This window comes from Balaenoptera ricei, chromosome 8 (genome assembly GCF_028023285.1).
Source record: "Balaenoptera ricei isolate mBalRic1 chromosome 8, mBalRic1.hap2, whole genome shotgun sequence".
NCBI classification, from domain to species: domain Eukaryota; kingdom Metazoa; phylum Chordata; class Mammalia; order Artiodactyla; family Balaenopteridae; genus Balaenoptera; species Balaenoptera ricei.
Window position 1 is genome coordinate 77,122,043 of NC_082646.1, and position 16,907 is coordinate 77,138,949.

At 42.6% G+C, this 16,907-nt stretch overlaps 1 long non-coding RNA gene and 1 other non-coding gene across 2 annotated transcripts; both read left to right on the plus strand.

Moving 5' to 3' along the window:
• The first annotated feature begins 755 nt into the window (after window positions 1–755).
• Window positions 756–827, plus strand: TRNAE-UUC (transfer RNA glutamic acid (anticodon UUC)). The gene has a single exon. It is a non-coding gene; the product is annotated as a tRNA-Glu (tRNA).
• Window positions 828–6,823: 5,996 nt separating this feature from the next.
• LOC132369892 (uncharacterized) lies at window positions 6,824–15,902 on the plus strand. Its single transcript, XR_009504484.1, has 3 exons — window positions 6,824–6,853; window positions 7,069–7,125; window positions 15,827–15,902. It is a non-coding gene; the product is annotated as an uncharacterized LOC132369892 (long non-coding RNA).
• Window positions 15,903–16,907: the final 1,005 nt, after the last annotated feature.

A 16,907-nucleotide genomic window follows, 5' to 3' on the forward strand; every position in this document is an offset into this window, starting at 1 on the left:
AATTAATCCAGGACTATAAATGTTTCTCAGTTTTAATTTCTAGTATAATAACTAGCAGTAGGTGTAATCCACATAAACAAAAGCTGTCTGGGGTCCTTAATAATTTTTAAGAATGTAAGACCCTCCTAACTTTTTTTCTCTCAAGACATAAATCAGATTGTTATTCCTTTACTCAAAACACTCCCAAGAAGCTTCTCATCTCCCTCAGAATAAAAGCATAAGTCCTTACATTCACCTGCAAAGCCCTACACAGCCTCACATCCCATCACTTACTTCTCTGAAGCATTCCCTACTGCTCCCCAACGGACCCACCTCCAGCCGCCCTGGCCTTGCCCTCCTTCCTCACCCTCGTTCCTCACACTGGAAGGCACACTTTTGGCTGAGGCTCTTCCTTCTGCCTAAAAAGCTCTTCTCCCCAGTTGGTCCCCTGACTTATTCCCTCGTCTCCTTCAGGTCTGGCCTCAAAAGTCAGTTTCTCATTGAGACTTCTCTGGCCAGCCAATTTAAAGTTGTACAACCCACACTCACGCTCCCAATCCCCTCCCCCTCTTTTATTTTTCTCATAGCTCTTATTGCCATCTAATATACTATCTATTTTACCAATTTATCTTTTTTATTTTCTTTCTCCCTCCACTAGAATGTAAGTTCCAGGAGGACAGGGATTTTTGTCCGTTTTATTAACTGCTGTATTGTACCCTGGCACATAGTAGGAGCTCAATAATTATCTGTTGGATTACAAAATGAATGCAGGGAATTCCCTGGTGGTCCAGTGGTTAAGACTCAGCGCTTTCACTGCTGAGGCCCAGGTTCAATTCCTGGTCAGGGAACAAAGATCCCGCGAGCCACATGGCCAAGAAAAAAAGAAGAATGCAGCATTTACTGGTCAGTCATCTAGACTTGTGGTTTGCTGCAATTAACCAATGATACAATGCTGGTTTATCCTAATTAATTATTTTATTATCTATGAATTATTTTTGCCTTTCTGAGTTAGGAAACTTCTTGCATATCAGTTGTACATATTTAAATGTTTCTGTTTTTTCACCCACCCTGATGTTTTAAAATTTCAGAGCCTAAGACTATCATACGGTTTTGAGCCCACAGAAGAACCCTGGGTTTGCATACGGATGAGTCATTTAGTTGACATGTACACATTTACATAGTTTTTAATTGACTTGCATGTTCATCCTTTTGTATATTTCAGAATTGGCAAAGTAATTCTGCTGTTTGGTAAGTGTGTGGAAACTGCAGAGATATAGTTTAAACTTCTTTTAAAAGATCAAATTATTTCTAAATGCTGTTTTCCTTATTTATGAATTAGTAGATACGGAAACAAGGACAAAATTATGAGTGACTCAAAATCTCTTCAACGCACGGCTACATAAACTAATAACATTCATAATAGGAATATTTTAGCTAATGAGAAATCTTGACCATAAATTTTCAAAATCTTACAGAGTTTTATAACAGTAGTGACAGCAAGGATTTTTTTAAGTCATGTTTTTGTCTCCATCTCTATCCTAAAGGATGTTGAAAGAACAAAACGTCTTGTGTGGTTTAAGCAGTGCCTTTGGAATGTTTTCTGAAAGCAAACAGCACATTTTTCCCCCTCGGTGACTGGAGCAGAGACCACGTGAACGTGAATGTAGCCCCAGGTCATTCTTCCATTAGTGTGTGTGTGTGTGTCTCCAATGACCCTCCTGCTGGGAACTCTAATAGGATTTCTTCCCCTTACACCTTCTTCTGCCCTGGCTTCTCACACTGTTCTATGGTATTTGGTTTAATGAGGCAACTCCTGTGATTGGGGTGGGGTGGAGAGCCTTTTTCCTTAAATAGATACAAGGATAGCTGAGGGAATTCAAAATTATGTTCTGTGTTTCTTGCCATTATATGTGACCCAACATTTGATGACAGGCCTGAGTATGCTGAACCAGGAAGATCACAGTAGTCACTTAATCTCAGATCTCAGCCATGGCTGGGCAGGTTGCATCTCGCAGAAGAGGCTCCTTCTAGCCTTCATAATGTGGAAAGGCGGAAGACACTACCTGGGAGTGGAAAGGGGTGGGTGCAGAAAAGCAGAGGAGAAAGTAGGAACACTAAAATTTTTCTGATGAAGTGAGAACTTGAAATACAATCTGGTGTCGATGGGATAAGCAATAAAATCTATGTGTAAGATGTCTGAAGTAACCAATTATGGAAATCGGAAGGGTAATAGATGCTGGGAAGGTTAGGGTAGTATAAGTAAGTAAAACCCTCTTCTGCTGTAGAGAAAGGTAATAACAGATACTGCCTAAGACGGATGTATCAAAAAATAGAGTTATAAATACATTACTTAAGGATTTAAAGGTGACGGCAAGAAAAATTTAAAACAAATTGTTTAACGAATTAAAAGAGGTTGGTTCTGGGGAGGAGGAGTGGGATTGAAGAGGACTGGGAAAAGGGAATCTTGTTTTATTATTATGATCTCTTACAATCTTTGATTTTATAACCAGGTGTGTATGTGTAAATACATACATATACATACATATCTGCTAGGTAATAAAGGTAAAACATTTGAAACTGAGCCCAAACTAATGACCTCTCTGATAGTCGATGGAGAGGTGGAGCAGTGTCTGGGATGTCCGGCTCGGGTCTGATTCAGTACATCAGCTTCGGCCGTTAGCCTTGTTCAGATGTGAATGATGCACAGAGGCTTAGAACGGCCTGCACTGATCCTGGTGTCTCAGCCTTGATGTTGAGATTTGGATGAAAGACAAGTAAAAAAGCTCGTGATAGTAAAGAGCATTACTAAGTGCAATTTCAAAAAACTGAGTTATTTGCACATCCTTCGGATGGCCTAGAGAAATGGTCCTATCCTAGTTTGGTTACCTACAGAGAATTACGGACACAGAGTAGCTCTGGGGAGCAGGGAGACCCTTTCTCTGCCTCAGCCCTGTATCAAGTCCCACTTGGGAAAGAGAAATCTTGATTTTATGCTTGCTGCTTATGCTGGAGGTGGAAGAGAAACATAACTCTTCAGAGCTCGTTAGTCCAGAAATTTCCTTATTTTTTCCTGCTGGTGGTTTAACCACTTGTTCCCAAATGCAGGTCCACGTGTCCTGGGAGCTTTATTTAAAATGCAGATCCCTGGGCACCATCCTGGAGATTCTCATGCTGTAGGTCTTGAGGAACACTTGGGAATCTATAGTGATTCTGATGTGCAGCCAGGTGTGGGAACAACTGCTTTAATCCAGTCTAGTTATGTAACCCTCACAAACCATCTGAAGAAATAGAAGATCAAAGTTCAAAGACATTGAGTCATTTTCTCAAAATTGCACTTACAGTGAAGTTAGTATTTTAAGCATATGTGTCTGCAGTGGTGTGCTGGTAAACGTTTAACATCCAGTTCTACAAAAACAGACCTCCTCCCCTTCAAAAGAGCTCCAGTTTGGAGCCCTTGCCAATTTTGGTGGTGTAAATACTCTTCCCATGGCTGACTTCAAGCTACCAACGTGACGTCACTGAACTTGGAGGTGGGAAGAGATGCTTAAGAGATCCTAGATATTTCCACCATGTAGACACAACAACATAAATAGACATATAGACAGAAATAACCTTAACATCAAGGACCTACTGTAAAAAATATATTTATCTATTTTAAATATAGCAGTATGTACATGGTAATCCCAAAGTCCCAGTCTATCCCTCCCTACCGTTGAGATTGGTATAGTGTAGGTCCTAAGAAGTGCTGAGGGAAAGAGACCTGATAACCCTGACCCAAAGTTTCCTTTTTTGTTTAACAACATTCAGCATCCTGCAGGATCAATGTTCCTTAGAATCCACTTGCGGACAAGCTGTGCATTTGGGGAAATTCTAGCAAATTGATTAAAGCACAGACTCTGGAGACAGACCACTTGAGTTTGAATCCTGACTCCACCATTTACTAGCTGTGGGTCCTTGGGCAAATATAACCTTCTTGTCTCGGCTTCCTCAGCCATAAAATAGGTATAATAATACAAGCACACCTTGGAGATATTGTGGGCTTGGTTCCATACCACCACAGTAAAGTAAGTCACATGAATATTTTGGTTTCCTAGTGCATAAAAAAGTTATGTTTACACCATACTCTAGTCTATTAAGTGTGCAATAGTATTATGTCTTTAAAAATGTATATACCTTGATTTAAAAATACTTTATTGCTAAAAAATGCTAACCATCCTCTGAGCCTTCAGCAAGTTGTAGGGGGTAATATCAAAGGTCAGTGCTCACAGATCACTATAACAAATATAATAATAATGAAAAAGCTTGAAATGTTGTGAGAATTACCAGAATGTGACACAGAGACGCAAAGGAAGCAAATGCTGTTGGTAAAATGGCGCCGATAGACTTCCTCAGCACAGGTTACCCCGAACCTTCAATTTGTAAAAAAATGCAATCTCTTCGAAGCGCACTAAAGTAAAGTGCAGTAACATAAGGTCTACCTGTAATACCTATTTCATGTGGTCGTTGCAAAGAGTAAATGAGTGAACGCACATGTAAAGTGCTTAGGGCAATGCCAGGCATCTAAAAAGCGCTGTGTAAATATAAGCTTTTAGTGTCATGTTATTCTCATAGCACTAGGCTTCCAGCCCAATCGTCCCAGTCTCCCCAGCTCTCAGGTTTCCTGTCAAGCAATCTGGAAGAAGGCAAAGGGATGGGAAGGAAGGGTCTCTGGACATTCTTTTCTGACATCACAGCATCTCTAGCCACACTAGAGGGATATAGGATTTGCCATTTTCTTCCCAGAGCCTGCCAACGGGGACTGTGATTTTAGATGTACACGTATTGAAATAATAATGCCCTTAACTAGAAACCATTTAGATATCCCATGACATTGGTTACAGAGAAATTTTCCTTTGCATTAGAAAAAAATAATAGTGAGTTTGTAGTAGGCCTCTTCCTTCTGAGTCAGCATCATCAGGAGCAGGAATTGTTACCCTTCACGGAAGACTGGTTCCAGGTTCTGACCTTCCGTAGCTATCTCATATCCGTGGCTTTTTCCCAGTCAAGTGAAGGGCATGAACCCTTCCATTTTTTTGCCTTCTTGCCAACTTAGCTGATTGTATTCTGCTCAGTAAAGGTGCTGAGGTAACAGCATACAGAATTCCATAAGAGTTGGCTTAAGAGAAGCTAGCAGTGACTTCATCCTAGTTTTGTGAAAATCTGATTTTATTTGAAAAAGAGTGTGTTGAGGTAAAGAGCATGAAGAAGTCATTCAAAAAATATATATCTAAAAGACCAACAAACAAAAATATTTCTAACCTCACTAGTAATCAAAGAAATGTAATAAAATTAAGATGTCATATTTCTTCTATCAGAGCAAAGATTTTTTTTTTAATTGGCAAAACCTAGTAGTGGCAAAAGTGAGGAAATAAGCACTTTATTGCACTGTTATTCTGAGTATACAATCTTTTTGGAATAATATTAGATAATATGCCTCAAGATTCGAAATACATATGCACTTTGCCATAGCAATTTGACTTTAGAAATTTATCACAAGAAGAAATTGGACATGTAAACAAAAGTGTATGTTCAGAGAGGTTCAAAATGGCTCATAATAATAAAAAACTGGAAACCATACTAATTATCTATGTAATAGATTGAATGGTTGGTCTTCTTCACCCCAATCTGCACATGTCTTCATTATAAGCAAAGTTTAGACTTGGCCATGTGGTGAGCTTTGGTCAGTGGTATGTGGGCAGAAGTGACATTAAGCCTAAACGTTAAGAGACTTCAAGTGTTTCTGCTTTCCCTCCTGTGTTTTTGTATTCTCCCTAGCATGACTCAGTTGGCTCTTTGGCCCCAGAAAGAGGATGAGAGACACATGGAGAAGAGCCATCTTTGCCAGCCTATAGATAGAGCAGCTATAGACTGAAGCAGAACAGCCCAGCTGAGGCCAGGCTAGCTCAGCCAAACTCCAGCCAACCTGCAGACATGTGATATATGTATGGAATTTATATAGAATATGTATAATTTATATAGAATATGTATACTGCTTAAAATTGTTTTAAGCCACTGAGTTTGCGGATGATTTGTTATGTAGCAGTAGTTAACCAATACAGTCCATCAATAGACTGTAATATGTTATTATATGGTAAACCATACTACAAAACTGTTATAAATGGTGATATGATCTATATTTACTAACATGAAAAGATGTCTATTCAATATAGTTAAGTGAAAGAAATAAGATTTCAGAACACTATCTAGGTACAATTACACACACAAACATACATACATAGATGTAAGAAAGGATGTTTTGCAGTGCTTATTTCTCGGGGGGGGGCAGTCAGGAATCAGGAAAAAATTTTTTTTCTTTTCTCTATAGTTTTGTTTATTGTTTGATTTTATTTTTCAAAGAGCATCCACCTGTTTTATAATCGGAAATAGGGTAATGGCAATGATTATCATATGTACTGAGAGAACAAAAAGATAAGCCTTTGTAGAATAAAGAGAGATGCAGTTAGAGAGGAAAAGAGGAGCCCAGATTACATGCAGCCTTGAAAGGTGGCTAGAGTTCAGATTTGATGTATAAAGAATTAGAAGTAGACATAATAATAGTTAGCATTGATTATTGCTTATGCTAAGTATGCCGGTAAGTGCACTGTCTAACTTGGTCCTCATAGCAATCTTATGAGGTCAGAGTTTTAACTTTCCTTACTTTACAGAAAAAGAAACTGAGGTTCAGAGAGGATAAATAATTTGCTGTGGTTCACACAGCTTGGACCTGAACCCACGTCTGTGTCCAGAGCTCATCTTCTCTCCAGTGTACACGCTTATTCTCATTGCATGGCTTTGAGCAGAAGGAGGACATGGAGGAGTGACCAGGAAGCACCAGGTATGGAATCCAAATACCTGAGGGACTGTGGATAAAGGATAAGTAGAGAGTGTTAGAGGATAGGTCACAGAATCAGCCAGAATGAGAGGTCAGATCCTACCCCTGCAGTTAGGAGCTGAGTAATTGTGCACCAGTTACTTAGGCCCCTCCAGCTCCAGCTCTATCCTTCCATGAAAACATAGAATAAATAATAAATGCCTTCTTCCTGCTCACAGGAATTACTTCAATGCCTGGCACAAAAGACACCAATAAATGATTGCTGATATTTTAACGTAAGTAAAGGCACTTTGGAAACTGTAAAATGCCAATCAGATACTAATAGTTGCTATCTGTAATTTGAATGATCACAATAGTTAAAGGAAATTGATCAAGTCAGCTGAGGCGAGATTGGAGTCGCCTGAGAGACGGCTCGCCTGACCTGTGAGTGTCCTGATGGGCTCGGCGACGGGCTGGCAGTGGGGATGCCTGTCAGGCAGGGGAGACATTCCAGTGGAAGAAGCCACAAGAATTGGCAACTGGCTGGTAACTGAAGATGCATGAATGTGACAAGTTTAAAAGGCTACCAAGGTTTCAAACCTGGAAAAATAGTGATGATCTTGATGAAGAAAGCTTCATTCTCAATTTGTGGGAAATGTTTGAAAAGTCAGGGAAAAACTCTATGTGAAGGATTTGTTCATTCATTCATCATTCACAAATACGTATGGAGCAGTTGCCATGTGCCCAGCACTGTAGTCTACTCAAGCAGATTATTGCGCGTGGTAAGGGCGGCGGGAGACAAATATTAATCAAACAAGCACACAAATCAATGTAAAATATGCCTCTGATACAGGGGGTGATGGAAGCACAGAGCTGGAAAATGCTTCCTGAGAAAGTGATGATTCAGCTGAGCTCTGAAGGAGAGTAGAAACGTGAACAGAGTTTGGCTCAGGCTGTCACTTTGTAGATGCGCAGATTAGCTATCCCAGAGGCCATTTATATCCTGCCATGTAAATCAGAGGTTCTCAAACTTGAGTGTGCACTTGAATCATGCTGAGGGCTTCTTAATACACCAGCTTCTGCGCCTTCTCCTCAAAGTTTCTGATTCCGTGGGTCTGGGTGGGGCCTGAACACGGGTGCATATCTAACAAATTCCCAGGTGACGGTGATGCTGCTGATCTGGGGGCCACCCTTTGAGAACCGCGGCTCTAAATGAACAGCCACACCACCTCTTGCCAATTCGTAGTTCAAAACATGAGCAACTTCTAACAAATGTTTCCCAGGTTGCTCACCACAAAAATCAATTTCCAAAGTCTTTGGGTTGAAATGTTTTTACACCAGGTTGAGTGTTAACATTACATGTTCAACCTTTCTCTTTACTGAAAAAAAATAAAAAAACAAAAAACCACGGCTGTAATCGTAGAATCGCCCTGCAGTTAGCTCTGGGTGAACAAATGTCAAAGCCCTGCAAACAACTCTAATGGAATCTTGGAAGGGAGAAGATGAGTGCCTGGCCTCTGAGACCGTCCTGAGAGGCAGAGGGCTGTTTGAGTGCAGAGCCAGGCAAGACACATGCTGGGGGAAGTGGGCTGGTTTGGGATGATCCTGTAATTGACGGCATAGGAATTGTGTTCCTTGGAGGTTGGGAAAAGGGGAGCCTGCCAGCCACCAGCTACTAATATATTTTAATACTTAACCAAAAAAAACAGTCTTTAAGATTACACAAGTCATGCACAACTATGTCACCTTTCTAAACAAACCAAAGCAGTAAAGATAAGGCCTCTGCAACACTGATTCTTCTCTCCCTTTCCCCAGAACTAATTTATATTGTCAATTTGGCATTTATGTTGCCAGGCTCTCTTCTATACAGTTTCTATGGGAACAATTGATTACTGTTTCCTGTGATGGTATCATACTCTCTTGTTCCACAACTTACCCTTTTTTCACCCATGGGTATGTGCTATGGATTTTTCCATGTCAGTTCATACCTCCACCAGACTCTTCTTAATTTTTGCATATTACTGCATAACAGAACAAATGAGGTTTATTTATAGACCAGCATTGAAGTGGCTTCCTCTCCTTCCATTTTTTGTTGTTGTTTTGTCTCGTTTCTCAATGATGACAAACAGTGCCCGAGTCACCATTCTTTACGTGCCTCCCTATAGGCAGGTGTGGGTGTTCCTCTAAAGGACAGATTGAGAAAGAGAACCACTGAGTCCCAGTATTTGAAGGTTTTTTTTTTTTTTTACCTTTTAACAGATATTGCCAAACTGCCTCCCCCTCCCACTAACAGGGTCACTGCTTGTCCCTTCATCAGGCTGCTTGTGTCCCAGGTCTCACACAGTCCCATGAAAACAGCTTCTCTAGCTTCTGCCTGTCCTGTAGGGCTCAGACACGGGTCTATGGGACCAGGCTGGGGATCCAGAGCTGAGCAGACACGCACCCCCTCACCTCCCCAACCCCGTTTTTCCCCTTCAACTCCAGCCACATTTCAGGATTAGGAAGCCCAACTCATCCGTTCATCACATGGACAGCTGAATCCCATTTTTAGGCTTTAGCTGAGACCTCTGGTGTACTTGACAGATAAAGGGCCCGCAGGAATTTTACTATTGCTGATGCCTGCACTTCAGAAAGAATCATTTTCACTGGGCCTGAGAGATAGCCCTGCGGTTTTCATTCATTCTCAGGACTTAGCCCTTGTGGCCCCAAAGACTTCCTGGCATCCCTCCTCCAGTCAAGTCAAGAGCTCTTTTTGATCTTCAGACAGAGGCCTGTGGAGGATCTGACTCCTGTCTGATTCGGTTGCAGCCATTTATAGTGCTGCCACGCCCATCAGACTGGCTGAATCGAGAACAGATGATCCTGCCTGCCTTTAAATTCCCAGTTTACTGCCTGGCGCTTTTAGGCACACAGAAAATGTTTGTGCGGTGATTGAATGAGGTAATGAGACATTGAGATCTTCTGGAAAGCGGAACTATCACTAGCAGATGGGTTCAAGCACAAACCGGCTTAGCAAGGCAGGTAACACGGAGGCCTCTCAACACGCGCTGGGTGATGTTTGTCCCTTTCTCTAGGCTGTGCGCTCATGACAACAAAGACTCCTTCCTGCTTACTGCTGTATCCCCATACCTAGAACAGAGCTTGGGACAGGTAGGCCCTCCATCAGTATTTATTGAATAAATGAACGAACTCCAGGTATATTTCCATCTGTCTTCTCTTTAGAGACACTAACTAGCTTGATTTTCTGGTTTTCTTCCCCTCCTGGGGAGGAGGGCATGGAGCTAATATTTCTTCCCCCCTCCTAACATGATGGTGTATTGCAGATGCATTTTTGCAGATGTAAGCTTGAACCTCAATGTAGGTAAACCAGAAGTACACCCCGGAGAGCTGTCAACCAGAGTCATGATAAGCTGTCACCCAGAGTCACAGTGCTACAGATGGGCTGAGGGCAGATGAGAATTTGGTCACTGAACTGAAACTGTAGGGCAGAAGGTAGAGGGTATTATGCTATATATATATATATATATTTTTTTTTTTTGATGTAGTGCTTTTGTAAGAAGTGGCCCATGTACCCAGAGAATGAAGATAATGTAAAAATCACTACAGATCCTGCACTCCTAAGTCAGCCACTGTTAACATGATGATGAACATCCTTGCAGGAATGTGTCTAGGCACATGCATGCCTGTGTGTGTGCGTGTATTAGGTTATGTTTAGCTACAAATGACGGGCAACCAAAATAAAGATGATGGAAACGTGATAGCAGCTCATTTCTCTCTCACCTGCAAGTCTTGGTGGGTGGTTCGGGACTGGCAAGGTTCTCCCTGGTGTCAGTCATCCAGGCTTATGCTCTCTTGTCATTATATTGTATATGGCCTCCACCTCATGGTCCAAAGGACAGCATCTGCATTCTAGAAAGCAGAAGGAGGAAGGAACAAAAGAGAGGTTGAGAGAGAGAGAGAGAGAGAGAGAAATGCCAAAGGAATACACAATATTTCTGCTTATATCCCATTGGCCAGAACTAAGGTACATGGCCATACCCAGGTGCAGGGGACTTTGGGAAATGTAGTCCTTGTTCTGGCAGCCATGTGCCCAACTAGAAATCTTATTACCATGAAAGAATGGAGAAATGGATATCCAGGGGTATCTGGCAGTCTCTGCCATAATGTTTATGCAACGTTACTTAACAGGATCAGAGAGACGGTATAATATAGATTACAGGCTCTGAAGATGACTGTGGGCTGAAATCTGGCTTCACCACTTACTTTTCAGTTTACTTGTTTATAAATTAGGGATCATAACAGAATAAACCTATTTCATAGGACCAATGTGAGGATTGAATGAGCTAATGTATGTAAAAGGGCTTAGCATGGTACCTGACAGTAAGCTCTCAGCACGAGTTATTAATTAATCTCCTGCTTTTTTTTTTAACACTCACCAATATAATATGGATAAGGTTCTGTGTCATCACCTGTAAATTTCCTTACATTATCCTTTTCAGTAGCTGCACAGGATTTCATTATGTGGCGAGAACATAATTTATTTAACTAGTCCCTCATTGATCACCATCTTAGGTTGTTCTTAACTTTTTGCCTTTATCAACAATTCTTGCATCCACATCATTTTGTACTTGCATGAATATCTCCTTAAAGTAAATTCCTAGATGTGGGATAAATGGGTCAAACTTAGCGCATATTTTATATGTATTGACATATCGCCAAATGTAGGTATCATTAACAGCTGATTTCTGAGGATACTGGAGTATTCCATTTTGACCACAAGTTTTTGAGCACCTACTACATGCTGAGCCTTGTGCTAGTTGCTACAGAGAGTCCAGAGATAAATAAAGTATGGCCTGCCATTGGCAAGGAAGTAACCAATCAGGATTTGTGGATAGGAAATTCAGGATGCTACAAGTGCTGGTGACCCAGGGCTTGAGAAGGTTTCCCTAAGGAAGTGCTATTTCACCTTGAACCTGAGGCCCAAAACATGTGTGGGTGTGGTGGGAAGAGGAGAATTGGAGAAAGAGAGCATATTCTAGTGGAGAAGGAATGTGTGTTGAACAGTATAATGTAGAGGTGAAAAGCATGCATTCTACAGCCAGAGTGTCTAGGTCCAAGTCATGGCTCAGCCACTTATTACCTGAGAAAGACCTCTATGCCTCAGTTGACTCATCTTTACAATAGGGATGATAGTAATAGGGTGGTTACGAAGATTGAATAAGTAATGCACAGAAGTACTTAGAAGAGCTCCTGGCTGATAGAAAGCACACTGTGTCCGTTATTAATACTTTCATCCTGCCTTTGCTTAAAAGTCTTAACCCAAGACTGTGAGAGTTCAACAGTCAGCACCAAAGCCCCCTCTTCATTTTCCCCAATGTTGAACTCATCCTTTCAACAAATATTACTGAACACCTCTAAGGGAGATGGTGTAAGCAAAATACTCCCAGACCCAGGCTTCAAGGAACAAACTGTTTGGTGGTGAAGATATTTTAAGTGAAAAATCCCACACAAACAGAAGCCCAGTTAGCTACAAAGCAATCTGTGCTGTTTCGAGAAGCACGGGGTGATCTGTAAGAGCCTGTCAGGGGCTTTTCCAGTGAGGACACGCCAAAATGACAAAGAAACCAAGACCAGGGGGATGGGGAGGCTTCAGCCAGGTGGAGAGGGTGAGGGGAGAGAATAGACCAGGCAGAGGGAGAGCTTATGGAAAGACCTTGAGGAGGGATGTCTAGCACATCAGAGGAAATAGGGGGGGGAGCGGTGGGGTGGAGGGAGTGAGGGTAATGGGCGGAGCTAGTGGGGGGAGTGGTCAAGGGTGAAGTGCAGAAGTAAGCAGGGCTGGGTCACATGGGGTCTCCAGCTTTCAGATAGAGGCGATCCCTGGACTCTAACGGTGAGTATGGAGACGGAGTCCCCTCACGAGCAAGTGTGTAGCCCCTCCAACGTCTTAATTCCTGCCAGCCAAAAGGTACCTCCTGTCCAGTAGTTCCTCAAAAGTTTTCTTGCCCTTGGCTCCCAAAGAATCCTGAGACTCGGCAGAAAAGTTCTCCACACGAACACTTTTTCAGGAAAAAAAAAAAGAGCATTTAATGGACACCTATTATGGGCCAAGGAATGTCCTGAGCCTTTTACCCATCTTACCTCATTTACTGCCCAACAATCTGCGAGATAAGTAGTATTACCACGAAAACAGAGACTCAGAGAATGTAAGTAACTTGTCCAAAGTCACACAGCTATCAAATAGTAGAGTAGGTTTCTGAAGGCAAAGTCATGATTATTGACTCTGTGTTGCTCTGACCGTGGGGCAGGCATGGCCTGTTTCACACCACCAGCTTCTTAGAGTCTCAGGAAGCCACTTCCCTGTGCAGTGTGATACATTTTCAGGCAGCAGTGAGCTGAAAATTACGGAAACCTCTCTTCAACCAAGTGTAGAGTTCATTAAGCTGCAGGGAGCTCTTATTATCTTCAAATATTTCAAGGCAGCTCTCTGCTCCAGGAATAAAGGAAAGAACTAATACCCATCCCCAAAAAGGTGAATGAAAGCCTTTGCTAACTAAATATTGCAGACGAGCATCTTCCTCATTTGGCTGCAATTACCTCAGTCCCAAGTTACATCATTGCTAGTGAAATGATTAACAAAATAATGGTAATGTTACCGATGGTAAATTAAATGGAAATAAAAGGAGCTCAGTGTACTGTTCAATTTCCCACTTGGAAAATTTCCTAAGTTGTGTTCTTCAGCTTCCCACTGGGAATTTCCACATGTAAATAAATATGCCTGATTGAAACTGCAAACCCACTCTTCCGTGCGTGGCTAACACTGAACTGGAAGCCTGGGATTGCTTCTCTCCATCCCAGGGCTAATGTCAGTGAAGATGGATTTTCCCCTCATGAAATGTTCTAATGAATTATGTAAATAGAGACAAACACCTTATAGGACTGACCTCTGCCATGGAATATGACAAGTTGGACTATATTTGAATTGAAAACTTTTGTGCTTCAAAGGAGACCATCAAGAAAGTGAAAGGACAACCCACAGAATGGTAGAAAATATTTGCAAATTATATATATCAGATAAGAGGTGTGAATCCAGAATATATAAAGAACACTTACAATTCAACAACAAAAAGATGAACAACCCAATTTAAAAATGGACAGAAGACGTTTGTATGGTCAGGCCATTCAAGATGGCTGTTCTCTTGCTCTCTGTACGTCCCCTGCTTGACCAGTCCCACTTCACTCACATGACTATCCAATTCTCTTAATTATAGAGCTTAATTAGTCCCTGGTAACTAATGATGAGCCCACCTGATGTCAATTCCCCCTGTAAATGGTAGCCTCCTTCTCCCCCAGTAGCAAAGACTGCTGCCATTCCTGCCCATGGTCTGCCACACACAGTAGGGTGTCCCTCCAGGACCATTTGTGTAAGATCCCCTGTCCCATGAACCACTGATGTTTCTGTTGCTGTCTCCAGGCTCTTTATTTGGTCTCATGGCTCGGCAACTACTAAGGCTTACAGGCCTGTGGAGTGCAGCCCGACAACATTTCTCCAAAGAAGTATACAGGTGGCCAGTACAAAAGCACATGAAAAGATGCTCAACATCATTAGCCATCAGGGAAATACAAATGAAAACCATAATGAGACAGCACTTTATACCTACCAGAATGACTATAATAAAAAAGACAATAACAAGTGTTGGTGAAGATGTGGAGAAATTGGAACCTTCGTACATTGCTAGTGTTCATGTAAAATGGTGCAGCCACTTTTGGAAAAGTCTGGCAGCTCCTCAAAGGATAAACATAGAGTTACCATAAGACCCAGCAGTTCCAATCCTGGTACCTAAGAGAAATGAAAAAGTATGTCCACACGAAAACTTGTACATGGATATTCACAGCAGCAATATTCATAATAGCCATAAAGTGGAAACAACCAAATGCCCATTGACTGATGATGAATCTTGAAAACATTAGGCTAAGTGAAAGTCAGTCATAAAAGACTACATATTATATGATTCTATTTTTATCAAATGTTTAGAATAGGCAAATCTATAGAGACAGAAGTAGGTTAGTAGTTACCTAAGGCTGGGGGGCTGGGGGGGTGGGCAGGGAGGAACTGGGAAATGACTGCTCCTGGGTACCATTTTTGTGAGGTGGGGTGATGAAAATGATTCAAAATTAGATTATGGTGGTGGTTGGTCAACTCTGAAAATATACTAAAAACCGTTGAATTATACACTTAAAAAACTAAATAGTCTGGACAAGATGATTTGTTTGGATCTTGCCCAATTTAACATTTTCTGGACGAGAAGCACATCTTGGAATGGAGCCAGGCCCTACTGGAAAAGAATGACCCTGCCCATGTAAGTGCACCAAGAAGGGAGAAGAGGTGGATAACTTCGCCTGTGCACGGTGACAGGATCCCATCCCTGGACCATAAACATTAGCTAATTCACAAGTTATCTGCTGCATATGCAAATTGGTCACATGCTTAATAACCACTAATGCTTGATAGGATACTTGCCATATGCCTGGTCCTAAGCACTTTCCATGGATCTCATTTAATCCTCACAACAGCCCTATTAAGCTTCAGATGAGAAACTGAGGATCGGAGGGTTACAAACATAGGAAGTTGAGGGATCAGAAGCAAATACAGTTTGACCAATGGCCCAAGGCCTGTGGTTCTAACCTCTCTCCATGCTGCCCAGCTTTCTCTCTACATCCACCTGGGTGTAAGGAAAACGTGTGCTTCATCAGCAGTGAGCAAATAACTGAGTTAAAAATAACCTTATCATTTCTTGCTACAGTTCTTAAAAGCGGGGGTTATGATCATTTCATTTTTTAAAAGCCCTGAATTCAGTTTTCTCGCTGCTCTGGCAGGTACTGCTGTTTGCTTGCAAGACACACACTCCTGGCTTCCCAAGGCTAGATGTGCACCGCTTATCTAAACCAGGCTGACTGTTCTCTCTTCTTTTTCCTTTGCAAATGTCTGTAATCCAGCAGCTTCCTGGCGGGCTCCAGGAGCTCCGGATTGCTCTACACCTGGGAAGTTTGCTACGGAAGCCTTAAAGGAGCCAGATTTTGAAGCGCCAGCTATTTGTTTTTCCTCTCACCTCCAGCCATAATGCTTTGTTTACAACCTAGTGATTGTACCACAGCCAGTGATTCCTCCATCATAAACGCAAGAAAATGACTGGGAATGAGGAGAGCAGTAGGAGATGTGAATTGTGCTGCCGGCCTTTGCCCCAGCTATTCTGACATCAGAGCCTGGGCTGCGGGGCGCTTGCCTCTTGCCCGCCTCTCCCTGCTCACACAGGTGGCCCAGCTCTTATGCTGCTATCAAGCGGGGCCCAGGCCAAAGCTCAAACCCAACAGAGGCTGCACAGAAAGACCTGAATGTCTGCTTATAACTGAGAAACACCTCTCAGTCCAGCTTTGGAGCTTGCCATGGATATATGGAAGGCTGGTGCCCAGGTCTCGGAAAGAACTGCCAGGCTGCATACAGGCATTTGGGCCTCCACCACGTGGACAGCCCCACAGGTGAGGCGAGGCTGCCATCCTGCCCAGATCCCCGCCCTCATCCCTGCGCAGCTGCGAGCTAGGAACGCTCGCCGGTTGCCGGGGCTCAGTGGGCTGCCGTGGGCACCAGAGGCCCCTTCGGAATGATGCTTTCTTTGCAGATAACTAGTACTTGTGTGAACGAATTGCCAAGGTCTGTGTTTTCTAAAGATTCCAAAACCTGAAAACCAGAGTTGTATGATGACCTCACCTGGAGTATCAAAACAGCCCAGAGCGCTGGATCCCTGCCCCTCCACATACCCCACTTCCAGTGAGGGCCCCCTGGGGGTGCTGAGCCCAACCCTGGGATTCCCTGTCTACCACAGATTTAGGGGTGGTGGAGAGAGAGTCCCAGGGCCATGCTTGGGCTACCTTCCTGCATGGCCTGATCTCCCAGGGTCAGATTTACTTCTCCAATGAATGTTCCTTTCTTCTTTAGCAAGGCAGCCTGAAGAGTAAGTAGAGCCTGACTGAGCACAGAGCCAGATCCAAGGACAAATCTACTGTCTCCAGTCCCTGCAAG